Below are 6,943 nucleotides of genomic sequence, written 5' to 3'. Positions count from 1 at the left end.
AGAGGAAGTAGCAAATCAAGTCATGGGTCTTGCAGAAAACAACACTCGAAATTCAATATGCACAAATGTCTTCGAGTGGACATTGTATAAAATGTTCTCAAATAAAAAAGTAATGGCCAGGGAAGTTCAAACTGTTTAAGCTGGGGTGATGGTAATAGGAGATGAAGTGAGGAAACGAAGGATAATCTAAAATGTATAGGTTATGGCAAACGTTCTGAGGGCTCCACCTTTCACTGTAATTAAAATGGAAATATGCTGTTAGATTTTGAGCAGAGGGAATCTAAGCAAGATGATCCACATCAAATGTTATAGCATCGTTTCACCTGTCCAGTTGAAAATAATATAAGGAGTCATGATGGTGCCCATAAATCCAGACTGAAATCAAAGGGGGAGGGGTTGCAATTATCCGTATGAAAGGTGACTTGGGGATGGTTATAGGAGGAAGAAGTGGTTGGAATCTGGATAATGTTTTAAAGTAGAGCCAAGAGAATGTTCTAATTGGCTGGATATGAGTCATGAAATTTAAAAATAATGATTTCCAAACTTGGCACTTGCGCAATTGCTATGAGAGAGTTGCCCTGATAGGAAGGGCTGTGGAGGAGCCGGTTTCAAAGATAAAGTCAGAAGATGAATGTTGTGCACCTTGAGTCTGTGATGCACGCATCACATCTGAGGGAGGAAGCCTAAAACAGGAGTGTGCAGAACTAGAAAAGAGAAAGAGTTTTCATGAGAAAACAGAAATCAAACATCAGTTTCGCAGAATTCATCAGCCTGAAATCTTCACTGATCTCGAGGCATTTAATTGACAACTGTCTGCCACTGGATTAAAAGCTCAGCAGGGCAGAGGTAAAAACTCTACTCCCCATGACTACATCTACCTTTCTTTATTTCCAAGTTTTTCATTCCATTTTTCTCCTAAGAAATTACAGTGGTGTTTCAAAGACAGGCTTGCCCTAGAAGTGGTCCTTGGTCGGCCTTGGACTAGCTCAACCTTTGAAGAACTCTGTTTTAATAATTTAATATGGCAGAAACAATCCATCTACTTTGTTGCCAAGACCAAATCAGAACTGGTAGAAACTGATGTGAACACTCATGAAAGAAAGCAGGAGTTGGGGGCAAAAGCTTTTCCAGACATTGTTTTGTTTTGTTTGTCTTTCCATAAATGGTCAGTACATGCTATTGCAGGATTTTCAGGCTCCGTGTAATGATTATTACATATTGTTCTTTATTCTTTGTTTTAATGACCATTTAAAACAGTGGTTCTCAACCTGTGGATATGACCCCTGTGGGAAGGATGTCAAACAACCTTTTCACAGGGATCACCTAAGATCCTTGGAAAACACAGGTATTTACATTATGAGTCATAATAGTAGCAAAATTACAGTTATGAAGTAGCCACAAAAATAACTTTATGGTTGGGGGATTCACCACAATGTAAGGAGCTATATTAAAGGGTTGCAGCCTTGGGGAGGTTGAGAACCACTGATTCAAAATGTAAAATGAATCCTTAGCTTATGGACTTCACTAAATCTGCCTGAAGTCCAGGCTTGGACCACAGTCTCTGATTATCAAACATGGCCTAGGCAGACACATATGGGGAGAGATTTAGGAAAGAGGACAGTTGTCTAGGACTGCTAAGTGGCCCCCATTAGTCCTGAAGACTACCTAGGAAGCCCTAGTTTAAAGGATATCCACAGTGTTCTGCATCAGGCAGAAATGGCCAGGTCCTGGCACTGCAGCTGTTTAGTGGGTGTGCCTTCAGCAAGAACGCTACAGCTGATGCTAGCAGTACCACGCCGCAAAGCTGGAAGCACTCTCCCCACCCCCATGCCTGATCCTAAGCTGAACAGTAGTGAAAGGGGTTTGCCTTCTGCCTTTCAGATGAAAGTGTTCAGAATTAACTAAATCGAGGCTGATTTTTCCAGCCTGTCTTAGCCAAACTAGGTAATATAGAGATGATCAGACCAGCAGGTCATAAATACATTAAAGTTTGGACACCTTCCATCCTTTTACCGCCATGCTTGGTTTATGCCTTTCATCCTGGTAACTGGTTTGTGGCTTTAAGAAGGCTACTCTACCTTCACTCTATTTCTGTATACAGTACCTGAATATGGAAGAAGAAATGCAAGAGGCAAGCTCAGAGGAATAGGTAGTGCTACAAAACAGCAGCAGTTTCTCAGAGATTCCCACGGAGGGCAGAGAAAACAAGCAGGATGGCATAGAGAGTCTAAACTGACCCAAGCCCACAAGGCACTGTGTACAGATCAATTTAAAAAATGAGCAAATCCCTTTAGGTGAATAATGGAGTAACTGACTATCTGTGTAGGATAAAAATAGACTCTGCTACTGATCATTTGCAAAGTTCAACATCGGGTATGTAAAGAACTTAAAGAAAAAAAAAACAAACCCTTCAATTTCCAGATTATGAGAGAATAGCATCCTTAGGGTGGAGAAAAGAGTGCTTCTCAGCAAATAAGGCACAAAAATCCTTAAGAAATAGATGTATGCAAGAATAAATGAAGAAATCCTGCTTATGGACAAACAAAATAGGAACACAAAAATCGCTGTTGGAAGTGTGAGGAAACCACAACCTAGTATTTAATAAGCAAAGGCTGGGGCTCTAGAATATAGAATATAAATAGAACCTCAAGCACTCATTACAGAACTGTAATCCAGTAGGAAAGTTAAACAACATTAAACAGGCATTTCACACAAGATAAATGACACAAGGATGCAAAACTATAAAAATATACTCTACTTATTAATACAAATCAAAATTTATATGATCAGATTAATATATGATTAATCAGAATCATATTTCTACTAGATTGGCAAAAGTTAAGAAATCTGATACTACAACTGTCAAAAATGGTTCAAAGGTAATGAATGACCCATCTGTCAGGCTGGGAAGATGGCTCAGTGGGTAAAATGCTGGATGTACAAGCATGTGTACCTGAGTTTAGATCCCCACAGCCTATGTGAGAGAAGCTGGCTATATTGGTGTGTACATAAAATCCCAGCCCTGGGGAAGTGAAGAAAATTCTCCGGGCTTGAGCCAGCTAGTCTAGCTGAACAGACAAGCTCCAGATCATGAGACACCTTGCCTCAAAAAATAAGATGGAGAACAGTCAAGAAAGACACCAGACATCAGCCTCAGGCTTCCACAGGCATCTACACATAACATACATGTATATGCACCTACACACATTCCTGTGTGTGTACACATGTGTGCACACACAAATACCCATGAAGAGAGGCATTTCAATTGATCTAAAAATCTCAAAGACATAATAATATTATACTGTAAAGATCCAATTCACATTAAAATGTGATAAAGAATAAAGCTGTTATAGAACGCATATTCAAATAAGAAATATTTACAAGAATGGCAAAGAAATTACAACACTTTTCTAAATTATACATTTTGTGGTGTTTTTCCTGCTTGTATATCTGTGCATGACATACATAAAATGGATGCAGAGGACAGAATTACAGATATTGTGAGATGTCATGTGGGTGCTGGGAATTAAACCTGGGATCCCTGGAAGCCATTGCATCAGCCCTGACAAAGGAATTTCATGACAAGAAAACTTGGAAACATTTTGAATATTTATTGGAAGATTGATAAGTAAGTTTATTTATATAGTGAAATACCTTATGATGAAAACAAAATCATTATAGCTATACAAGCCTTCTAAAAACATAGATATGGAAGGAAAAATAAAGTCCCAGAAGGAGGTGAAAGTAATAGCAGTTCATAAATGTGGACTCCAAAAAGAAGTAATAGGTTGTATTGTGACTAAGTAAAACTTTTGGAATATTGACATCATGAAACTTCTGAAATGAAAAGGTTGGACAATGGCTATTGTAAAATTCAGTAGTGTCTAGAATAATACAATGCAGAATGTGGGATATCATCTGTAAAACTCAGCTAACTCTGGAAGGTAAAGATGTATAAAGAACTTGTAGATGTAAGAATGTTTTATTTATGGCATCTGAGTCCTTGAGTTGAGTGGTAAGTTTACAGGTGTAACATGGGGTCTGGGCTTGTTGGGGTTTCTGTCCTGTCCTTTTCCCACAACCGGTAAGCCCCAAAGAAAATCACACAGAGAATCTATATTAGATATAAACTGATTGGACCATTTGCTCAGGTGTCTTATTAGATCTTGTAACATATATCAGCTCATTATTCCTATAGATATTAGTCACATGGCTCAGTTACTTTTTCAGCAGGGTCGGTAACATCTTGCTTATTCGGTGGTTGAGACAGGATTGGGCGGAATGGGCTTCCTCCTTCCCAGAATTCTCCTGTTTTTCTCACACTGTCTCTACTTCCTGTCTGGTTGACCTGCCTATACTTCCTGCCTGGCCAATCAGAATTTATTTAAAACATGATTGACAGAATACAGACAATTCTCCCATACCACTTCATGTTACATACCGACATTCATTTCATAGTCATTATTCTAACCCCCACCTCTTTCTCCCTCTCTCTCTCTCTCTCTCTCTCTCTCTCTCTCTCTCTCTCTCTCACACACACACACACACACACACACACACATACACACACAATTTTTTCTTATATCAAATGTAGTATGGAAAACAATATAATTTTATTTTAAAATAAATATTCAGCAGGCTTCTACTTTCACATCTCTTTAGGTAGAATGGTTTCCTTGGTCATATCTGACCACAGGCAAAGTTAGAATGTTTCATTTCACAGATAGCCACAGAGCTATCTACCACAATCAGCCTCATCCAGTCCCACCAGCTGTGAGATAGGAACTAATGTACCAGTTCACCTCACTAATAGTAATAATGAGTGTCCAACTTCACTCACAAATTTGGTAAAAGTCAAATGATGCATAATGTCTATGAATGGTCTTTGTAAACCAAAAATACTACAAATACATTAGTGGTTACATTTTCCAGGTATATTTTTTGTGAAGCAAAATGTTTTTTTCTTTGCCTTTCTCAAATTCAGTTCTTTGGGAAGATTCCTTTCTCTAATTTGGGGTACAATCCTTTAGTGTCTGTCTTCCAGAATAATATGTGAACGCAGCATTGAGAGTTTCATACTATAGAGTTCAAATGTTCGGTGTCACAAATACAACACAGGTCCTGATTGTATAACTTCAGAAAAGACAGAGAAACACAAATAGAAAAATAATAATGTCTAGAGACTCTGAGTTTATCAATTGTTTCAAATGTAAATGTGCTGGGTTTTTACTGAGACAAGAATCAGACAGCAAAAGAAAAAAAGTCTCCTGGCACTTAGCAGTTATAAGTACTTAGCTATCAATTAATTAAATGTTAGATAACTTTAGGTTTTAAAATGGAACCAATATCAAAGCACACAATGATAGGCTTCATGCTAAAGGCAGCAAAATCTTCCTATACTATAGAAATTACTGAATGATTCTTACAAGTTTTTATTTGGCTGGTCTGGTTTAGTTTGAGTTTTTAGTTTGTCATAGTACATTATAGTATCTGAAGATTAACTTTTTTATCACAATAAGACTTATCTTGCCTTTGCAGACTAAGGTTCTTTTTGAACAAAGCACAAAGTGATTAGAACTCTAACCTCAGGCAGAAAGATGAGCATCTCACTCAACATCTGCAGTAAGCTTAGTGTCTAGACACTCAGAATGCAAAGAAGTTATAGAGAGTCCCAGCAGATGGAAGCCTAAAACTTCACCCACAGACCAGAGCAGGAGTGAAGAAAAGTCCCTGATATTTTTTGTAAGGAGAGGGGGCCCACTTGTTCATTCCCTCTTGGCTTGCTTAGTCCCAAAATAACCACACAGAAACTGTATTAATTAAAATACTGCATGGCCATTAGCTCTAATTTCTTATGGGCTAACTCTTACACATTAGTTTAATCGATCTCCATTAATCTGTGTATCACCACGTGGCCGTGGCTTACTGGAGATTCTAACCAGCATCCATCTCAGGCAGAGGATCCACTGCTTCTCTCATTCTGCCTTTCTTCCCAGCATTCATTCTGTCTTTTCTGCCTACTTAATGTCTGCCCTATGAGGCCCAAAGCAGTTTCTTTATTTATTAACAAATGAAAGCAACACATGAACAGAAGAACCTCCTACACCAGGTATTTGTCTTGTCAGGATCTCCTGAAGCAATTTCAACAAATAAACACGATGATCTCTGCTTCTCGGGTGGGTTTTTGATCAGAGCATTATCAGCTCTGTCTCTTGAAAAGTGTTTTCTTTCTGGGTCTGGATTATTTCACCAAATATTATGTTTTCCAAGGTCATTTTGTGTTTCTACAAAGCAGTGTAGTATGATATAAACTGGAAAAGCAGCTGATCTAACAGGAAAGTTGACTGATTATCAAAGGGGTAGGAAGGATGTCAATATTGTATTAACTCTTTAAAAATAGCTGGAAGAGAGATACTGAATTTTTTTAACCACAAAAAAAATGTGAATGTAGGGTGCAGCAGCAGCCCGGACAGGGAACTAGGACTTTCTTTGTCCTCCCTATACTTCCTGGGCTTCCTGCTGGGCCTATAATCCCAGCATACTGCCTCTCTCTTCATATCCCACCCAGCTTGCATCCAGAACCCTCCCCTCTTCTGACTCCCTTCCCCTTTGGGGCGCTGGGGCCGAATCCCGAGAGCAACCAAGCAGGTGGGAACTCCTTTGTTTGAATGGCCTGCCAGCAGCAAGCAAGGTAGGCAGTTTGTTTAAAAGCTACCCAACCAGCATGGAGATCTAATCTCAGCACCAGGAGAGACATCACAGGAGCAACAGAAGAGCCATTACTGGGGAGTGCCATCACTGGGAAGGTACATCAGTAGGCAAGAAGATCTGATCCTGTAAAAGAAGATCTATAGGGAAGCATTCGCAGGAAGAGATGGGCAGGCACCAATGCAAGAATTCACCCAACAATCTGAAAAACAACATGAAACCACCAGAACCCAGC

This window comes from Microtus ochrogaster, chromosome 2, assembly GCF_000317375.1.
Source record: "Microtus ochrogaster isolate Prairie Vole_2 chromosome 2, MicOch1.0, whole genome shotgun sequence".
In the NCBI taxonomy this organism is placed as follows: Eukaryota; Metazoa; Chordata; class Mammalia; order Rodentia; family Cricetidae; genus Microtus; species Microtus ochrogaster.
Note: the sequence above shows the minus strand (reverse complement) of the source record.